The sequence below is a fragment of the Tachysurus vachellii genome, chromosome 14 (genome assembly GCF_030014155.1).
Source record: "Tachysurus vachellii isolate PV-2020 chromosome 14, HZAU_Pvac_v1, whole genome shotgun sequence".
Lineage (NCBI taxonomy): Eukaryota > Metazoa > Chordata > Actinopteri > Siluriformes > Bagridae > Tachysurus > Tachysurus vachellii.
Window position 1 is genome coordinate 3,043,468 of NC_083473.1, and position 22,504 is coordinate 3,065,971.

The 22,504-nt window shown below is 42.8% G+C and overlaps 1 protein-coding gene across 1 annotated transcript in view; it reads right to left on the reverse strand.

Annotated features, from left to right (window-relative positions):
• Positions 1–22,504, reverse strand: part of kcnk9 (potassium channel, subfamily K, member 9) — a 46,373-nt gene that overhangs the window by 2,215 nt on the left and 21,654 nt on the right. The gene's annotated exons all lie outside the window — the stretch shown is intronic.

Consider the following 22,504-nt stretch of genomic DNA (forward strand, 5'->3'; position numbering starts at 1 on the left):
AACGATGATTATTTTCCCATAAGCGCCGGACTGAAGGCTTTAATTCTGTTTGTGTAAAAACGGATTTTTCTTGATGTTCAGTGTTCAGTCTGAACACAGTCCAGAGTCAGAGTCAGTTAGCTGTGTTTGTCTTAAAGCGCTTCTGTTTGTGAGTCCATTTAGCTCAACATTTATTTTCCTGCATCCTAAAGAGACTTGGCCTTGTTTACAAGTGTGACCAAGCAGAAAAAGGAACGAGATTAACTTTATCACACCGCCGCCAAAGTGTATTAGCTATGCAGTAACACACACACCACACAGACTCAGACACACACACTCACGCACACACACTCACGGACACACACACCACACAGACTCAGACACACACACACACTCACGGACAAACACTCACGGACACAGACCCAGACACACTCACACACACTCACGGACACAGACTCAGACACACACACTCACGCACACACACTCACGGACATACACTCACGGACACAGACTCAGACACACACACACACTCACGCACACACACTCACGGACACAGACTCAGACACACTCACACACACTCACGCACACAGACTCAGACACACAGACACACTCACGCGCACAGACACACACTCACGCACACACACACACGCACACAGACTCAGACACACACACTCACGAACACAGACTCAGACACACTCACACACACTCACGCACACACACTCACGGACACAGACTCAGACACACACTCTCTCTCTCTCTCTCTCTCTCTTTCTCACTCACACACACCCTCACCCACACACACCCTCACAAACACACACTCACACACACACTCTCACAGTCACTCTCTCTCACATACACACTCATTCACGCACACACTCTCACAAACAAACACACATACACACACATTCTCTCTCTCACACACACAGAATTTTAGAAATAAGGTGAGTCATTAATCTTGGTGGAGGTTCAGAGATCAGGAGTGGGTGTGTTCGATTAGTCTGACGTCTGCTCTGTTCCCTAACTCGCTTTTCTCTGAGGAGAATAAGAAACCTGAGATAAAGAAGAAGCTGGAGGAAGGGAAAGAGGGAAGAAGAAAGAGAAGAAGGGAGTGAGAGAGGGAAGGAGGAAGTGGGAGTTATTGGTTCAGGAAAGGCAGGAAGTCTAGATGGGCCAGTAAAGCTTTTAGCTCTAATGAGCCTTTATGTAGAGGCGAAGAACTAAAAGTTGCTGAGTCACAGGAACCTCACAGGGCTTTTCTCCTGCATGCTGAGCTGATGGATGAGATACTGAGACTGATGAGTGGAAATACTCTGTGATGGAGCTTCTGATCTGCCCGGCATGCTGCTGCTGCTGCTGCTGCTGCTTTCGTTCTCCTCTTACATGATTCATAGTGGTGCTTTTTTATTTCTTTCTTTTTTAAAACAAGCTACACTAATCTGAGGAGACACTGGCTCGAAGTCAAGAAACAATTTCTTGAGGATTTGAAGCGACTGATGCGAGACACAGCGTCACTTAACCCCAGAGCAGTTAGCTACTGTACACACATCCAGTCTGGCTTAAAGAGTCAGCAATAAAATCACCATGAGGGTGAATTAAGAGGAAAAAACAAACAAACAAACAAACAAAGACGTACATTTAGCGAGCTACGAGATTAAAATGGTGTTATGACTCTAAAACAGAGACGGAGAGAAATCCGGATTTACGTTGGGAAAATAAATCGACATCGAAATCATTATTATTATTATTATTATTATTATTATAATTTATTATTCGTACTGTAGCTACGAATCACTGCTTTGTTTCTCTAGCAGTTGTTTCTATAGCAACAGCTTCTTACGCGTGCAGTCGTTGATAGGTTTCTGTTTACCTAATTTAATATAGGGATCGATATACATTTAAACTTGATTATATCTATTGTGTTTATATTCCTGTAAAGAGGCTACCGTACAAATAAAATCGAATTGAACTGAACTGTTGTCGGTTGTTTGTTTATTGTGGTTCATATTGTGGTGTCCTCGTCAGTGTCCATTAGCTTGGAATTAAACTGTAAACATATATTATTATTATTATTATTATTATTATTATTATTATTATTACTACTATTATCATTATTATTATTATTATTATTATTATTATTACTATTATTATTACTACTATTATTATTATTATTATGAGCAAACCTCGAGACTAAGAGTAAAGTTAGCTAAGTTGTAATACCTTATAGTTTCCATGGTAACAGCTCATTCTCAGGGACGCGTCCAGTGGATTAAAAATGACACCTAATGAACGACATGTTAGGAGACGTTTGTTTAGTGTGTTTTTACTCGGAAACACTGATTAAAAATAAGCAAATAATAAATCAATGTGAAGCACAGCTCCAGGTGTGAGATCTTTAGATGTCCCACATAGCGGTAGAACAGTTTAACAGCCCACAGTCCATCCTGGTTAAACAAGAGTCGACTCCAGAGACGGTTCATTATTGTGGGTTGCCTGGAAATACTTTATTAATCACTGCAGTGTGACGTGAGGTCGGACAAATGAGCAGGAGGTCAGAAAATCTGGACAACAAAGCTTTCATTATGCTGCAGAATGAGACGGTGTAGAGGTTTATAAGCTGGTAAAGGATTTATTGGTCTTATATATAGTTCACGATAACACTGAACAAAGACCAACAGCTTTAAAACAGGCAGATTGTAAAACCTACACTAACTGTCGCAAGCACGGATTACAGCAGGGCTGTAAAGGTGAAGGAGGAACACTGAAGGTCAGGATCTAAACTTGCTCAGTGTTCAAGTTTCCTTAAAAAAATTCTGATCTACTACAGATATTTTACACTAACGACTCCATCAAAGAAGGAGAGGTCTGGGGTCGGGGCGGTGGGGTGTTGGGGTATTTGACGTAGGTGTGGAATACAACATTCATTCATTTTCACTCACACAATCACACACTACGGACAATTTTTCCAGAGATGCCAATCAACCTACCATGCATGTCTTTGGGGGAGGAAACCGGAGTACCCGGAGGAAACCCCCGAGGCACGGGGAGAACATGCAAACTCCACACACACAAGGTGGAGGCGGGAATCGAAACCCGACCCTGGAGGTGTGAGGCGAACGTGCTAACCACTAAGCCACCGTGCCCCCTGGAATACAACAGTACCTGCTAATTTATTTAACACACATGAAAACGGTAGTATTTTTGTCTTTGTGCTAGCTAATGAGTTAATTAGCATTTAGCATGAAGGTTACCAATAATGCCAGCATTCCTTTGCAGTGCATTATAGGTAATACTTATGTCATTAGAACAGGGTCTGTGCCTCAGGTGGAGGAGGAGTCAGAAAGTGCACTTTCAGCGTTAACGATAAATTCATCTACACTAAACGATTAAAATACAATGTTTTAGAGAGAGTCTGATTTTTTTTATATATATATTTAACAAATTGTTGAAGTGCAGAACAATCATCCGACACTCAGCGCTCGGGTCCCAGTTCCCTCTGAGCTCAGATCTGAAACAGATGCAGCTTGTGAGCGCTGAATAAAACACAGCACACCAGTGCGAGCGAGATAAACTCCAGCTTTGTTCAGCTTTTCTCAAATCTAGAAAAATAATCCGCTGCCATCGTGACGTTCTCAGTCAGACGGCAGTCTGCCGGCCGCACGCCGCTCCATCCTGCATCACGATGCTCTTCTAACTGTAAGCGGTGACTCAGCACGTCGAGAGACACGCAGCCCTTTCCCACATGTAAATAAACTCCCACCACCAGCAGGGTTAATCTTATTTGGCAGCGTGCTTCCAGTACGTGGCTTACTTCGCTACGCTCTCTAAAGACGGATAATACGACTGGAGGAGTGTCGAGCTCAGAAAATAGAAATCACACAATCACACCGCTGATATCCTCACCACCACGCCGGGGTCAGGGCCGTCAGGGGCCGATTCGAGTTCTAGTCGTCTACACCATCACAGGGTCATGATCTGAGTGTATTGAAAGGAGTCTCCAGTGTCAGAGGTGAAGCTGGAACTTCCTGTTCTAATCGTCTTTCACGTTATCTTCGCTATAGCGAAGTCTCGCTCACAAGGACGTACACGTAACATTTTATAACATCTATGGAAGGAGTTTCCAGTGTCTGCGCTTTGGGAAAGTCAGAGGCGAAGCTGTTTTCGTGAAGTGACAAAGTGAAAGTGAAAGTGACGTGACATATGGCTAAGTACGGTGACCCATACTCAGAATTTGTTCTCTGCATTTAACCCATCCAAAGTGCACACACACACAGCAGTGAACACACACACATCATGAACACACACCCGGAGGCACCCGGGGAGCAGTTGGGGGATAACGGTGCTTTGCTCAAGGGCACCTCAGTTGTGGCCGGCCCGAGACTCGAACCCACAACCTTAGGGTTAGGAGTCAGACTCCCTAACCATTAGGCCACAACTTCCCCTAAGTTATCGTTTCCATAGTAACAACTAGTTCGCAGCAAAACACATTAAAAAAATCATGCTTACTGATCCGTACGTGTGGAGCAATTTTACTCTTTAGCACTTTTGGGAGTTTTTTGACTCAAACAATATTACAAATAAAGCACTTCAAATATTTATTCACACAAAGTGTAGGACAAAATTTGAGCTTTTACATGCACTGGTCCAAATGGGTTGTTCTGACCGCTACACAGTCTTCTGAGGACCTGTAGAGCTGCTGTCTGATTTCAGCCTCTCCACAAACCTTCAGCGTTTCTCCATGTCACAGTGTCACATAACGATTCACGTTTTGGTTTTATCACTCGGAATGATCAGGAAACAGGCGTGCGTTATCGCTGGTAGTTTTTCTCTTGTATAAATATTCCTACGTCTGTAATATGCTGCTTCTAATGATCTTTCACCCTTTATAGCCTAACAACCCTCCACTTCCTTTTCGTTCTCGTTTGCCAGAAGCTGCTAGTATTTATTAGAAATGTAACATTTTCTTTAGCCGTGTGTGTGTGTGTGTTTGTGTGTGTTTGTGTATATAAGGGTCAAAAGAACCCTAAGCACCCGGTGGAAAAAGAAAATTCTCACTTGTTTCCCGGTCGCAAATCGAATCTATCGAGCGGCTCTGTGCTAAAAATAGAGGCCGTAAGCGGCTGGCGGAGTGGGCGTGAGCCGCGGGGACCGCTGAGAGATCAATGCTCACGAGCCCAAATGAACAGCGGAAAGCTGGTTAAGTTCACGCAAGCTGCACAGCCGGGGAGAAACGGAGGTAATGTATGCATCTCGCTTCAGCCGTGGGCGTCCGGGTGGGTGAGGGGTGGCAGAGGATTTGAATATGGCACGTTTGATAGATGGACGTTTAGTATGCAGCCTTTTATCTCATGCTACAGCGATCTATAGTGTAACGTAGATCACATACCAACATGAACTTCTAAACATTAAAACTCCTTCATGAAACATTCATCGTTTGTCCTTCGCTATTGAAGAACTCAAACGGGTTGAAATAAAACAGAAATAAACTATCAGAGCCTTGAGATGCACGAATAAATAGACTGGAAATAAATACTTCTAAACCGTCCAACATTTCTACACAAAATTCTTGCCCCTATTGTTTATCTTGTCCCTAAATATCATGTTTCACCCCTTTTCACACACCCTACAACTACACATGGATATTTAGAGAAAGACCACATTTAACATTGTAAGTGATTGGTTGTGAGAGAAAGCACAGAAACATGAAGAAGGTGTAAATATTCCTGCAGCAAAGCAACATTCCGACGTAAAAGCTTTGTTATTAAGGACTCAACATGCAGAGCACAGATAAAGCGTCTGCTATCCAGACCCATCTGAAATGGTGTGTGCAGGTGATATTAAGCGTGGAAATTGAGGCTAAGTAAAGGTCAAACTGTTAAAGTGTCTCTGCAGGCTGCAGTCTGAGTGATGGGATCTAAAGCAGGGCTCAAGACTTTTATATGCTGAAAATATCAAGTTAAAGTTGGAGGTTTCAAGCGTACTTTATTTACAATAAGCTCACATCCATTTTTATTATGTAGGAGATGAATGTGTTGAGCTATAACTTCACTTCTACACGATTACAACGATCTGATGTGTAAAAGAAATATTTAAAACAGTTATAGATTCAATATGATAACGTTTAAATTATGACTTCTTTACTGCTCTCAGACACAGAGGCCACGCCTCCTCAACCTCCTCAACATATGACTTACATACCTCAAACTTAAACTCCTCAACCTACTTCACTGAGTGACAGGTACAGAGACCACGCCTCCTTCACTGAGACTGACAGATACAGAGGACACACCTCCTTCACTAAGACTGACAGATACAGAGGCCACACCTCTATCACTGAGACTGACAGATACAGTGGCCACGCCTCCTTCACTGAGACTGACAGATACAGAGGACACACCTCCTTCACTAAGACTGACAGGTACAGAGGCCACACCTCTATCACTGAGACTGACAGATACAGTGACCACGCCTCCTTCACTGAGACTGACAGATACAGAGGACACACCTCCTTCACTAAGACTGACAGGTACAGAGGCCACACCTCTATCACTGAGACTGACAGATACAGTGACCACGCCTCCTTCACTGAGACTGACAGGCACAGAGGCCACACCTCCTTCACTGAGACTGACAGGTACAGAGGCCATGCCTCCTTCACTAAGATTGAGAGGTACAGAAGCCACACCTCCTTCACTGAGAGTGACAGGTACATAAGCCATGCCTCCTTCACAAAACTGACCGGTACAGAAGCCACACCTCCTTCACCGAGACTGACAGGTGCAGAGGCCACGCCTCCTTCACTGAGACTGACAGGTGCAGAGGACACGCCTCCTTCACCGAGACTGACAGGTGCAGAGGCCACGCCTCCTTCACTGAGACTGACAGGTGCAGAGGACACACCTCCTTCACTGAGACTGACAGGTGCAGAGGACACACCTCCTTCACCAAGACTGACAGGTGCACAGGACACACCTCCTTCACTGAGACTGACAGGTGCAGAGGACACACCTCCTTCACCAAGACTGACAGGTGCAGAGGCCACGCCTCCTTCACTGAGACTCACAGGTGCACAGGACACACCTCTCTCTAGATCAGTTCCACACAAACCTCACTGTAAACAGAACTAGATTTGATGGGATAAAACACAAGGCTCTCTCTCTTATGCTGGTTCTCTCATCGTAGACAGACTGAGCACTTTAATTAATCTCATCAGATAATATAGAAAATCCCACAAGCGTAAGGTAAACGATTTAATTCAAAGGCTGGCTTATTATTTATAAGTGCCCTATGATGGTGGTCTTAATTGAACTTTGGATCTGTAGGGAAAAAGAAAGAGTGAGATATAAAGAACAGCAGATATAAAGAGAGAGAATTAATAAATGTATTATGGAATCGTTCACAAACTGATCTAGAACATCAGAACCTTTTGATCTCAGATAGCTCCGCCCCTTCTTATAACACTACCCAGTATTCCTGGTACAGTCAACACTGACAGCCTCTTGCTCAGCGTTCAACCCGAGCTACAAGTCCGGTTGGTTTTCTGGATCTTCTAGATTACTGGATCCATTTGTCGAGTTTTGAATTTCAGATGCAGCTCATGACCTGAGATGGAGGTTTTAAAGAGACACTGAGCTCGTTAAGCCTTAAAGATCTAGTGTGAAACCTGATGAAGAGGAAACGACAAGCTCTGATGTGCCACCTTGTGGATTTGACTTTAAATCCTGCGGATGTTTATAAAGAATGCAGGCGAGTGTGTGTGTGTATTAGCATGTAATCTCAATCCTACAGGCTTTTCCAGCTGGATCATCATGTCCATGATTTCAGACTTCTTGTTCTTTTCTCCTCTGTTCCTGCTCCAGTTCCTGCTCCCTGGCCACGCCCTCTTCTCACCCGTGTCTTCATCTGTTGCATTTCTGAGTTTATTCTTTCTAGTTTTGCTCTAGCATGTTTTTGACCTTCACCACTACTATACTGTATCTATAAAGTTTGTGTGTGTGTGTGTATGTGTGTGCGTGTGCGTGTGCATGTGTATGTGTTCTGATCCCCTGCCATGAACTGGCAAAGGTTTCTGGAAAAACTTCAGTAAAAGGACATCTGGAGTCCCTGTGACTCAGCAGCTGCCAACACTGCAGTAAATTTAATTCTAATTTATGTCACTTGATTTCACTTTATAGCAAAACTTTAAGTTTAGAGTCTCACACCAGAGCTATGAGGTTAATGTAGCCAACAAGTAATGGATGCTAGTAGCTAACAGGTTAGCATTGTACAAACAGACTACTGAAATCACACAATCACTTCAAAAGTGTCGAAGTGTTCAGTATCATAAAATGCTGTACAAATAATGCCGCTATATCTATATAACATAGACACACACCTAGGGTGACCAGATTTGGGTGTGTGAAAAAGAGGACACTTCAGCGCGCGTGGGTGGGGCCTAACCCGGAAGTAGGCGGGGATTGTTTTGAAATGGGCGGGGCTTTAACCGGTATGTTAAATATAATTTAACCGGTCAGTCCTCCTCACGTGGGGCATATTTTTCAGAGGACTGAATCTTTCCCAACAGTCTACGATTACTCATTAAGTAAGAATTTTTGTTTTAATTCGTCAGTGAACTTACACTTGCGTTTCGGCATGGCTGAAGATGCCGGGTAGCCATGAGCTTTGCCAGCGGTAAACAAGGTGCTTGAGGTGACTGACCAATTAAATGTGTACAGAGAATACTATTGACCAATGACGGCAGCTCTACACCTTACACTTCCACTCAATGCAAAGCGAGCTGTAGGGGAAGGGCGGGACTAGTATGTGAATGAAAAAGAGAGTGCAATGCAAATTCGCCGTAAACACGTTTGAGGCTAGAATAACAAAATCCCGGACGATTTAGAAATTCCGCCCGGACACATTTTTAGGTTTCAAAAAGAGAACAAGTCCGAGCAAAAGAGGACGTCTGGTCACCCTACACACACCACAATATAGTTAACTACTGAAGACACACAACACAACTAGCTACAGAACACACACACAGCTAGCTAAAGAACACACACACACAGCTAGCTAAAGAACACATGCACAGCTAGCTACAGAACACACACACAGCCAGCTAAAGAACACACACACAGCTAGCTAAAGAACACACACACAGCTAGCTACAGAACACACACACACAACACAGCTAGCTACAGAACACACACACAAAACACAGCTAGCTACAGAACACACACACACACACATAACACAGCTAGCTACAGAACACAAACACACCACAGCTAGCTACAAAACACACAAAACAAGCTACAGAACACACATACACACACCAAAACACAGCTAGCTACAAAACACACACACACTACAGCTACAGAAAACACACACATTACAGGTAGCTAAAGAACACACACACTACAGCTAGCTACAGAACATACACGCACCACAGCTAGCTACAGAACACACACACACTACAGCTAGCTACAGAACACACAGAAAACCACACTTTTACTAGAAATCAAATAAAAACACTATTCTTACTAAAAATTCTTATCTAAAGAGTGAATGTTAACGCAGATCAAGAACGCTAACACTAATCTAGAGCATAAAAGCGAATGCTAACTTTGCGCGTGAAAGATAGTGTAGCATTTCTAACAGCTGTATACCTAATCACTTGGTTGCTACATGGAAGCTAAAGAAAAGAGATTATTTGGGTGACATCACAGGTGAGGAAGTGCTGTCAATCAAGATAATTTGTATATTAAACCACACCCATGAGGACAGTTTGTTCAGCTACTGTTTATATACCTTCATAAATATTGTGTGTGTGTGTGTGTTCCCTCACCAAATCACCCTGACACACATTGCTGCTCTGAAATTCCGCTGACCTTTCTGTTAAACTCGACTACACTAACATCTATGCATGTGTGTGTGTGTGTGTGTATGGGAGAGAGTGCGTAAGTGTGTGTGTTTTCCATGGAGACTAACAGACAACATCACAGGACTCATTACTTCCCGTCTTCGTGACAGGCTTTTAAGAAAAGTGCCTCGAGGCTGACAAGCAGCGGTAAAGCAGAAAAAATCTGCTAAAACATTCAAAGTGCTCGGGGTTAAAGAAGTTTCTTAAATAAATTTCCTCAGTTAAATTACATTTTAAAAATTTCAGCAACTACAGAATTAAAATCGTGTGTTTAACCTCTTGTCTTTGTCCTGATAAATACTGTATAGTTTTCGTTTCGTATTTCAATATCATGGATTGATTAAATTAATAAAATACAGTATAAGAGTAATACAGTAAGTGATATAAACACAGAAGAATTATCTTAAGTAATTGTGGATAAATGATCTTAAGTAATTGTTATGTTTTATTGATTTGTCTCAGGTGTGTGGAGAGACACAGTGTCCTGCTGTCCCGCGGTCACGCCACTCTGAGGTCTGCGCTCTTATTAAAGCAACAACACATTCTCTCTGCTCCATCACACAAACTGTATGAGTATGTGCCACACCTCCTTTACTGACACTGACAGGTACAGAGGCCACACCTTGTCCACTGGGACTGACAGACACATAGGCCATGTTTCCTCCACTGTGAACGAAGGGTACAGAGGCCACACCTTGTCCACTGAGTCTGACAGGTACAGAGGCCACGCCTCATCCAATGAGACTCACAGGTATAGAGCCATGCCTCATCCAATGAGACTCACAGGTATAGAGCCATGCCTCATCCAATGAGACTGACAGGTACAGAGGCCATGCCTCGTCCAATGAGACTGACAGGTACAGAGGCCACGCCTCGTCCACTGAGACTGACAGCTACAGAGGCCACACCTCCTTCACTGAGACCGACAGCTACAGAGGCCACGCCTCCTTCACTGAGACTGACTGGTACAGAGGCCACGCCTCGTCCACTGTGACTGACAGATACATAGGCCATGTTTCCTCCACTGAGACTGACAGGTATAGAGCCATGCCTCATCCAATGAGACTCACAGGTATAGAGGCCACGCCTCGTCCAATGAGACTGACAGGTACAGAGGCCACGCCTTGTCCGATGAGACTGACAGGTACAGAGGCCACGGCTCGTCCACTGAGACTGACAGCTACAGAGGCCACGCCTCCTTCACTGAGACTGACAACTACAGAGGCCACGCCTCCTTCACTGAGACTGACAGGTACAGAGGCCATGCCTCGTCCACTGAGACTGACAGCTACAGAGGCCATGCCTCCTTCACTGAGACTGACAGCTACAGAGGCCACGCCTCCTTCACTGAGACTGACAGGTACAGAGGCCACGCCTCCTTCACTGAGACTGACAGGTACAGAGGCCACGCCTCCTCTATTGAATAGCTCATAAAGAAGCTGCACAGTTTAAACAGAATTGCCTTTTTCTCTTCTCCAGCACATTAAACTGAATTTATTGTAACAGAGACATTTAAAGGTCGGTTAATATTCTGACCGAACATGGGGGGATAACGACACCAGCAGGAGGGGTGTGTGTGTGTGTGTGTGTGTGATGATAAAGTGCAGATGCGAAACCTTTATAGACTTTTTCCTCTGTCACCAAATTCCAATCGGATTAAATCCACAGCAGGATCATAAAGGAACATCTCTCTCTGCTCCTGTGAATTGATTCTGCTGCTTATTAGCTCCGAAGTGTCGTTTGGAGAATCAAACAGATCGTCTCATGTTCGTTCTGCTCGACCGCGTCAGAAACACATCTTGATGAGTCACTATACTGCTCTGTGTGTCTCGTGGTCGATTTCAATTCATCTGATTCCAATCTTGCTCATGGCTGGATAATGAAGTAACGAGCTACAGGAGATAAGTTTGAGTGAAGAAAACTTTCAATACTGTTTTAATTTGCATTTGGGAGAATTCCACGAACGCACGATACCAATTCTATTGACTTATAGACTTATTCTCTTTTATAACTTCTGTTAGAAATTCTATCAAGTCAGGCTTAAGGAGGATCAAATGGATGTTACTGTAAACCTCAGGAGCAGAAATCACTGGGATGAGACTCAGTGGTCCACTGATGACACTGGAAGCCATTAAAATAACAGCAAGAGCCAAATCAGCTTCATGTTCATGAACACACACACACACACACACACACACACACACACACACACGTCTTATGAACCAGTCGAATCTGAGTGGGTGGGACTGACATTTATAAAATAAATGGAGGAGCTGCTAAGCTGCTTAAACACTGATAGGGTTGCCAGGGTTTCTGTTTTTCCATTAAATTGGAGTAGTATTGAAACAAGGCTGTTGGTTGAAATAGAAGGTTTTCTGGTGGTTAATAACATTTAATAATTAAATAAAAAAAATAAAAATAAAAGAAAGTAGACTGGATATAACCAGAGTATCAGGTGATGAGAAACAATCACAGTGCACTCTGAGCAACGAGTGAGAAAAAAAAATAAAAAATAAATCAGATTTTAAAAGCCTGTGAGGTTTTGTTTTTTTGTACATTTGCCAATATGTAGAAATCTGGCAACTGCTTAACGTTTTCCTTGCTGATTTCTTACTGAGCCATCTCATTCCACACACAAGGTGTTTATGCATTTGTTTTTTTTTTTCTCTCAGCTTGCTAGCTTGCTATCTTTTGTTAGCAGATGTTGGCTTTATAAGAATATCTCACTCAGAACGTGAAATATTTTGAACGTGACTGCTCACACTCACAAGATCACGGGTTCCGAGTCAGATATTAGTGTGAAAAGGAACAAGAGAAACTGATTTGTTAAGGTGTGTTCAGGAGTCTCTATTAAAATGTGTGTTAAACGAATAAATCTCCAGACATCTTGTTCAGCATTTGTGAACTCCTCATCTCATAAATGCCACCTCGCTCAAGTAAATCTGACATTAATATAACGAATATAATCTCTCAGACAAGCCGAAGAGGCGGCGCCTGAGTGTGTGTGTGTGTGTGTGTGTGTGTGTGTGTGTGTGTTTGCAGCCTCATGATGCTTAAGTGCTTTAGACTACAGAGTACACAAAGCATGATAAGTCATTAGGGAAAGGTCAGTGTGTGAGAGAACTCTAGAAGAGAACAGATGCTGCATCACACACAAGTGCTCTCACACACACACATATACACACGGATTGCACGCAAGCTTCTTACTGTCAGAGTAGACAATTATATGTTCAAGACCATTCTGTTCCCTACCCTTTACTCCCTATTCCTATGCAGTTAACATCAGTCCAGTCTGAGCGCATCCCAAGTCACAACCTTTACACTATATAGGCCACATAAACACTACATGACTTATACAGCTTAAAGGTGGGGTCTCCGTTGTTTGAAAGCCAATGTTGTCATTTGAAATCACCAAAACAAACACGCCCCTAACCCAAATGGGTCCCACCCCTGTATCGATAGCTCCGCCCACACATACATACGCAGCCCAGGCAACTAACGGAAAGAAATGTGTCTTTATCATAGCTGAAGGGAAGAACAATACAATTGCAGATAAACAAACAAGCAAAAATAACACACAAGCATAATCATGTAAAGGACAAAGACATATATTAGTTCTGTGTAACAAAACAAAACCAACGTTACTCACCTATCAAGAAGGAAAAAAGCGCCTCGGCGTCTTAAGTAAAGTTGGTCACATATTCACAGATTGGAGTTTCCCGAGTCAATAACTCCTGAGCTAAACGCTGTTACTACACAAAACACGGTTGTAGCTGCGTCTCTACATTACTACGATAGAAAAGAGGTGTTATTTGTGTAGTAACAGTGTTTAGCTCAGGAGTTATTGACTCAGGAAACTCCAATCTGTGAATATGTGACCAACTTCCTGCTCCTTCAGTTCTCTCCAGCGCTGGAAAGCTGATCCTATATTAACACGTCCTACTTCTTACCTTATCGTAAGTCTTTCTTCTCTTTCTTTCTTTGTTTTTATCCTCCATGTCAACGTTAAAGCCGCTTTCTGCTAATGTCACACATGCGCACTGAACACCCTCTCCGCCCATATTGACAAGACACGCCCCTTTCTGCTCATTGGCTACACGTTAGTTTTGTTTTTGTTTTGTTTGGCGGCCCAACGCAGTTTTCTGAAGCATTTCTCAAACAACGGAGACCCCACCTTTAAAGCCAGGTTTGAATTCAAGAAGCATTTTCAATTTTGGAACACTATGTTGTGTTTCTCCCAAACCTGAAATATATAAAATTTTTATCTGGCATCGGTCAGATGATTCATTCAGGAAATGTGTGTGTTTGGTTTTCAGAAAACACACATTCCTGCACACGGGTTATGGAGAGCCCCAGAGCACTCAGTACACATCTCATGAAACGATCACTTACAACACAGCTGTTGGGTTGCTGGAAAGAGACGCTGAGTCGAATGAGTCGATTCATATGATTCAATGAATAAACTGTGTTTGCTGTTGGAAAGTACAAAATATAGCGAGTCAAAAGTAGTGAGTCGTTAGTAAATGTTTGACTCCATAGGAGTTTATATATACATGTCCACATAATGCTTTAGAGCTTTAGTTTTCCCCAAAACATTCCTAAATAACACATAAAGCATATTATTTCTCAGTAAAGGATTAAATAACGACATCTTTTTTTAAACTGTCAGCAATGAGAATCCGACATCAAAGCACATTAACACATTAAAGCAAATCTATCCATATTTACCTGAATCCGAAACAGCAGTGTTAATGCGGTGTCCGTCACATGATGGAGGGTTCGAGGCTCCGATGTCACATGTCAATAGTCTAAAGGTCACTCATTAGGGCTGTTCAAAAGAGCTCATTCCTTATTAGTGGATGATGGATTCAGAATAACAATTGGGTGTTTTCCACAAGAATGCCTTAGCAGGCTATAGAGCTCAAATGCCAAACCGGTGACGGACAATCAGAACGAATTTACCACCTCTCAGCACAAAGAAAAGCAAAAAGTTATCTAACGACTTGGGCTGTAATTATCTATCTAAACATCATTGTGTGTATTGTCGAGTATTGCTTTGTTTTGTATCGTATTAAGCTGAAAAAGGTTTGTGTTTAAAGCCTCTCTCATCCTTTCCTGTGTTTTTTATTTAAGGCTGTTACAACAACCTGATAAAGCATTAAACATAAAAACACGCCTCTGACTCCCGTTTAGTTCCAGTCTTTACACATCTGACTCCCATTTAGTCCCAGTCTTTACACCTCTGACTCCTGTTTAGTCCCAGTCTTTACACCTCTGACTCCCGTTTAGTCCCAGTCTTTACACCTCTGACTCCCGTTTAGTCCCAGTCTTTACACATCTGACTCCCATTTAGTTCCAGTCTTTACACATCTGACTCCCATTTAGTCCCAGTCTTTACACCTCTGACTCCTGTTTAGTCCCAGTCTTTACACCTCTGACTCCCGTTTAGTCCCAGTCTTTACACCTCTGACTCCCATTTAGTCCCAGTCTTTACACCTCTGACTCCCGTTTAGTTCCAGTCTTTACACCTCTGACTCCCGTTTAGTCCCAGTCTTTACACCTCTGACTCCTGTTTAGTCCCAGTCTTTACACCTCTGACTCCTGTTTAGTCCCAGTCTTTACACCTCTGACTCCTGTTTAGTCCCAGTCTTTACACCTCTGACTCCTGTTTAGTCCCAGTCTTTACACCTCTGACTCCCGTTTAGTCCTAGTCTTTACACCTCTGACTCTTAGTTAGGCCAAGTACATGTGCCTCTAGCTCACAGTTAATCCCAGACCTTAGAGCGCTGATTCCTTGTAAGTCCCAGTCTTTACACCTCTGACTCCCATTTAATCCCAGTCTTTGTGGCTCTGACTCCCATTTAGTCCCAGTCTTTGTGGCTCTGACTCCCGGTTAGTCCCAGTCTTTGTGGCTCTGACTCCCAGTTAGTCCCAGTCTTTGTGGCACTGACACCCGGATAGTCCCAGTCCTTGTGGCTCTGACTCCCATTTCGTCCCAGTCTATGTGGCTCTGACTCCCATTTCGTCCCAGTCTTTGTGGCTCTGACTCCCATTTCGTCCCAGTCTTTGTGGCTCTGACTCCCATTTCGTCCCAGTCTTTGTGGCTCTGACTCCCATTTCGTCCCAGTCTTTGTGGCTCTGAATCTTGTTTAGTCTTAGTCATTAGAGCTCTGACTCCCGGTTAGTCCCAGTCTTTGTGCCTCTGACTCAAAGTTTGTCCCAGTCCTTAGAGCTCAGACTCCCAGTTAGTCCCAGCCTTTGGAACTCTGTTTTTTAAGTCTTTAAGTCTCTTTTTTTTTAATTAATCTTAGTCTTTCAGATGTCAACTCTGGATTATTGCTAGTTTTTAAAGCTTTCATATTTCTGTCTCAGCTCTGACTTCTGTTTAGTCCCCGCTGTTCCACTGCTGACAGCAAAATAGGTCGTTTAACTCCTATATTTTAGAATATATTGAGAAAGATGTGTAAAAGCAGTAAAATTAAAATGTCATACACATGCATGGGTGTAATACTGTTTTTTTTTCTATAACCCCAAACACACACACACACACACACACAAGACATTCTGATCTGTCATACTGTAATGATTCAGCACTAATCGAGCGGCAGCTAAGCTAGATCAACTACTCTGTAGACCAAAAGAACGACGCATCTTTTCTTTTCTTTTTCTTGTACACATCTTTTTCTTGTTCTTTTCTTTTTCCCCAGTTTTTTTTCCCTTCATCTTGTCACACAGACTCAAATACCCAGCGCTTTTCAGCTCAGTCACGGCGTAATTGCAGCCGAATTAATGTAGCTAAATTGAATTAGATAAAAGTGAAAGGCGTAATAATCAATGTGGAGTCTGTGAATAGAGCACATAGAGGGCTAAGTGTCCTCATTGAATTGTGCCACAACGAAATAGCTAAGCATTATCACCTAATGCTAACGCTAGCTGGTTGAGAGATTCTGACATTCTTGCAGTTTCAGCATTCTATAGGGGAAAAAATTTGGTTTAAAAGCTAAATTATGGACCATGACATAACCAAATAGATGTCATAGCTCAAAAGATTAAGCTAGGCCTTTTATAAAGAAGGTGCTTATAAATCATTATAATAATCTTTCTGACTTTCCCACATTCTAGAATTTTGAATTTCTATCTAAATATTAAAATTCTTCAAACAAGGTTATTAATTCCTATAATATTATTTCCTATAATGATTATTTCCTGTACTGCTGCTTTGACTCATAACAACTTGTGCAGAAGTAAAAAGCATCTTTAAACAGTTCTCAAGAGTTTAATTTATACACCGACTAAAATGCAATTGTTGTGATCAATTCGAAAGAACTCATTAACACACCAAGTCCTGGTCTGCTGCAAAAAAAGGATATACAAAAGGGGTTTGGTGCCTTGCTCAAGGGCACCTCAGTTGTGGTATTGCCGGCCCGAGACTCGAACCTACAACCTTAGGGTTAGGAGTAAAACTCTCTAACCATTAGGCCACGACTAATTAGCAACGAGATGTGTAGTAGGTGTACAGCAGATGTATGTGTACAGGTGGTGTATGTATACAGCAGATGTATGTGTATAGGTGGTGTATGTGTACAGGTAATGTATGTGTATAGGTGGTGTATGTACATAGGTGGTGTATGTGTACAGGTGGTGTATGTGTACAGCAGATGTATGTGTACAGGTGGTGTATGTGCACAGGTGGTGTATGTGTACAGGTGGTGTATGTGTACAGCAGGTGTATGTGTATAGGTGGTGTATGTGTACAGGTGGTGTATGTTTGCAGTAGGTGTATGTGTACAGGTGGTGTATGTTTGCAGTAGGTGTATGTGTACAGGTGGTGTATGTGTACAGGTGGTGCATGTGTACAGGTGGTGCATGTGTACAGGTGGTGTATGTGTATAGGTGGTGCATGTGTATAGGTGGTGCATGTGTATAGGTGGTGTATGTGTACAGGTGGTGCATGTGTACAGGTGGTGTATGTGTACAGGTGGTGTATGTGTACAGGTGGTGCATGTGTACAGGTGGTGTATGTGTACAGGTGGTGCATGTGTACAGGTGGTGTATGTGTAAAGGTGGATGTATGTGCATAGGTGGTGCATGTGTACAGGTGGTGCATGTGTACAGGTGGTGCATGTGTACCGGTGGTGTATGTGTACAGGTGGTGTATGTGTACAGGTGGTGCATGTGTACAGGTGGTGTATGTGTAAAGGTGGATGTATGTGCATAGGTGGTGCATGTGTACAGGTGGTGCATGTGTACAGGTGGTGCATGTGTACCGGTGGTGTATGTGTACAGGTGGTGTATGTGTACAGGTGGTGCATGTGTACAGGTGGTGTATGTGTAAAGGTGGATGTATGTGCATAGGTGGTGCATGTGTACAGGTGGTGCATGTGTACAGGTGGTGTATGTGTACAGGTGGTGTATGTGTACAGGTGGTGCATGTGTATAGGTGGTGCATGTGTATAGGTAGTGCATGTGTACAGGTGATGTATGTGTACAGGTGGTGTATGTGTACAGGTGATGTATGTGTACAGGTGATGTATGTGTACAGGTGGTGTATGTGTACAGGTGATGTATGTGTACAGGTGGTGTATGTGTACAGGTGGTGTATGTGCACAGGTGATGTATGTGTACAGGTGGTGTATGTGTACAGGTGGTGTATGTGTACAGGTGATGTATGTGTACAGGTGGTGTATGTGTACAGGTGGTGTATGTGTACAGGTGGTGTATGTGTACAGGTGGTGTACACAACGTTTATGACACATCTGTTAAAATTCTGCCAGATGTGATTACAGATATATTTAATTTTAGAATATATATGACACAACCCTCGCACCAGACAAGCAATAGCTCACACACACACACACACACACACACACACACACACACACACACACACACACACACACAATTAATTTATTGTTTTGTTGCATGAGGCCAGAAGCAACTCCTTTACAAATCAATAGTATGAACAAAATCACTCAAACTGCTCTACAATTAAGCAAACTAATAAATAATTAAATAATAAATATAAATGCTGAATTAATTTAAAATAAGGAATTTAAAGTTAATCATATTTATTTATGTAGATTTATTTATTTATTTATTTATTTGTGTTTTCAATGCAGGAATAAATTCAATGAAAATCTTAAATTATGTGAAATATTTAGATTAAAAATAGCACACAGGATTTGTTTGTGGTCTGAAATTCTCTTCCGGATGCAAAAAGAAAACAAACTGAAATTAAATATCCACGTTGTATAAACACACAGAGGCAAAAATTTGCATAAAGCATAAAATTGTGTAAATTGAATTTCTGCTCGTTTTGTGTCTGGAGTCTGAAGCTGCTTCAATCTGTTGCTAAGCAGATGTGCAGAGTGAGCATAAAGTGACACAGCAGTGTGTGTGTGTGACGTAAACATGAGGGCAGCAAGCCTATCTCTCTATTTCACACACACGCACACACACACACATACACGCACATACACACGTCCATGTATAGCAATAAGCTGTGTTGAAGTCGGCCTGCTCGCAGAGATTACATTGGTAAGTGGGGAAACTCATACATATCAATGGCTGCATTCGCATTTTCGCCAACTCAATCATCACACACACACACACACACACACACACACACACACACACAGGCTGATGAAATGAAGTGGTGCGTATCTCCTGAGCCAGGTGCTGAACTAACACACTGATCCTCTCTCGCCACTATAAACCGAGTCGATACTTAACACTTAAACACACCTCAGCTCTATTTCAACATTTATCTCATTATATACAAATAGAATTTCAGATTTTTTTTTTTTTTTTTTACAGAAATGCCACAGCTGAGATTTACACACTGCAACGTCCCAAATATCAGGAAAATTCTCTTAGGAAAAAAAAAATACATATTTATATTTAATATGTCTCCATAATTATTTCGCTTTGCTTTTAGTTGAATTTTTGCTTTTATTAAATAGTCGTCTGGTTTCTGAGGTAGTTTCTGGGTTTACAAGTTGAACGCACAGAAAACCGCTGCAAAGTCGTAATTACAAGTTATGCGTAATTACATGTGGGAAACCTGACCAAACAGAAATCAGGCATTTCCTTCAGTCTGATGTTAGATGTGAACATTAACTGAAGCTCTTCATCTGTAGCAACATGTGTTTCTACATCATGCTGCTGCTAAATGATTGGCTGATTAGAGAAGTGCCTGAATAAGCAGGTGTGGTGGTGTTCCTAATAAAGAGAACAGCTGTGTGTGTGTGTGTGTGTGTGTGTGTGTTTCTGAGGTCAATCCAGGTCTGCAGTGTGTAAGCGTGGAGGACAGCAGCGGTTTGCTGTTGCCATAGTTACCGCAGTCCCAGGTACTCAGTGAGAGGACACAGGTACGGTACGAACACACAGGTGAAATAAATCCAGCAGCAGCAGATTTATCTTCGACAGTTTAACAGAGATTTTAATACAGAAAAGACAAAGACTGAGAATTAAAGAAATATTTACATCGTATAATAATAATTATTAATATAACATGCTGGTTAACAGAAGATGAGCTGATCTCAGTGCAGTGACATTAAACTGAACCAAAACAAAGTGTGTGTGTGTGTGTGTGTGTGTGTGTGTGTGTGTTAATACAGCTGGTTGCTTGCTTTGTTTTGTCACTGATGATGGAAAAACACTGACATAGCGAGAGGTCTCTGTGACCACACACACACACACACACACACACACACACACACTTATCCTGTTCCAATCTAGTTCACCTCTCCTCCATGAGCTGCTGGTCATTTCACACACCGCTGGTGACTTTACAATGCTATATTCTGTCTCACATACACACTGTAACTGTAACACACACACACACACACACACACACACACACACACAGAGACACAGAGACACACACACACACTCTTTTCTCTGTCTGTCTCTCAGTTTTTCTCTGTCCACTTATCTGTTTTTTTCTTCCGTCTCTTTCTCAGTCTCTCTTTCTTCCTTTCCCTTTTTTTTTCTCTCTGTCATGGTCTCAGTTTTTCCTCATTCTGTCTCTCACTCACACAGACAGGAAAAATAAAAAGAGAGACGGATAGAGACTTTCCCTGTGTCTCTTTCACTCTGTCTTTCTTCCGTCTGTCTCTCTCAGTCCACCTGTCTCACTCTGTTTTTCTTCCGTCTGTCTGCCTCTCTCTCAGTCCACCTGTCTCACTCTGTTTCTCTTCCGTCTGTCTGTCTCTCTCTCAGTCCACCTGTCTCACTGTTTCTCTTCCGTCTGTCTGTCTCTCTCTCAATCCACCTGTCTCACTCTGTTTCTCTTCCGTCTGTCTGTCTGTCTCTCTCTCAGTCCACTTGTCTCACTCTGTTTCTCTTCCGTCTGTCTGTCTCTCTCTCAGTCCACCTGTCTCACTCTGATTTTCTTCTGTCTGTCTGTCTCTCTCTCAGTCCACCTGTCTCACTGTTTTTCTTGCGTCTGTCTGTCTCTCTCTCAGTCCACCTGTCTCTCTCTCAGTCCACCTGTCTCTCTCTCAGTCCATCTGTCTCACTCTGATTTTCTTCCGTCTGTCTGTCTCTCTCTCAGTCCACCTGTCTCACTCTGTTTTTCTTGCGTCTGTCTGTCTCTCTCTCAGTCCACCTGTCTCTCTCTCAGTCCACCTGTCTCTCTCTCAGTCCACCTGTCTCACTCTGTTTCTCTTCCATCTCTGTCTCTCTCTCAGTCCACCTGTCTCTCTCTGTTTCTCTTCCGTCTGTCTGTCTCTCTCTCAGTCCATCTGTCTCACTCTGTTTCTCTTCCGTCTGTCTGTCTCTCTCTCTGTCCATCTGTCTCACTCTGTTTTTCTTCCGTCTGTCTGTCTCTCTCTCTGTCCATCTGTCTCACTCTGTTTTTCTTCCGTCTGTCTGTCTCTCTCTCAGTCCACCTGTCTCACTCTGTTTCTCTTGCGTCTGTCTGTCTCTCGTCAGTGAGACAGATACTGAGTGTAATGATGGTCCCTGATATAATGTGAGCAGACAGTAAAAGTCTCACTGAATCTGTTCTAATGTTTTGGCTCTGAGGTGAAATCTGATGTGTTTACATTTCTGCACATTCATTTCTCTCTCCAGTCTTTACCACAACGCTCATCTCTTACTTCAACACACACACTGAACTGAGATCTGAGTGTGTGTGTGTGTGTGGTGGGTGTTTGGGGGAGGGAGGGAGAGAGAGAGAGAGAGAGAGAGACAGAGAGAGAGAGAGAGAGAGAGAGAGAGATAGAGAGAGAGAGAGAGAGAGAGAGAGAAATTATGCACTCCTCCAGGAAATTACATCATCGGCACCTGCTGAGCTTTACCATTACATGATGCACGAACTGCTGCATGTCTGTGTGTGTCTCTCTCACACACAAACACAAACACAGACACACAGACACACACAAACACAAACACACACAAACACACACACAAACAGACACACACACACACACAAACAGACATACACACACACAAGCAAGAATTTGGACAGTCAACAAAAAGTGTGCAGAGAGAGAAAGAGAGCCAAGGGTTCCAAGATAATCTGAGTCACTGGGAAGGAGAAAGAAGAAACAAATGGGGAGGAGAAGAAGAAGAAGAAGAAGAAGAAGAAGAAGAAGAAGAAGAAGAAGAAGAAATCCTGAAGTG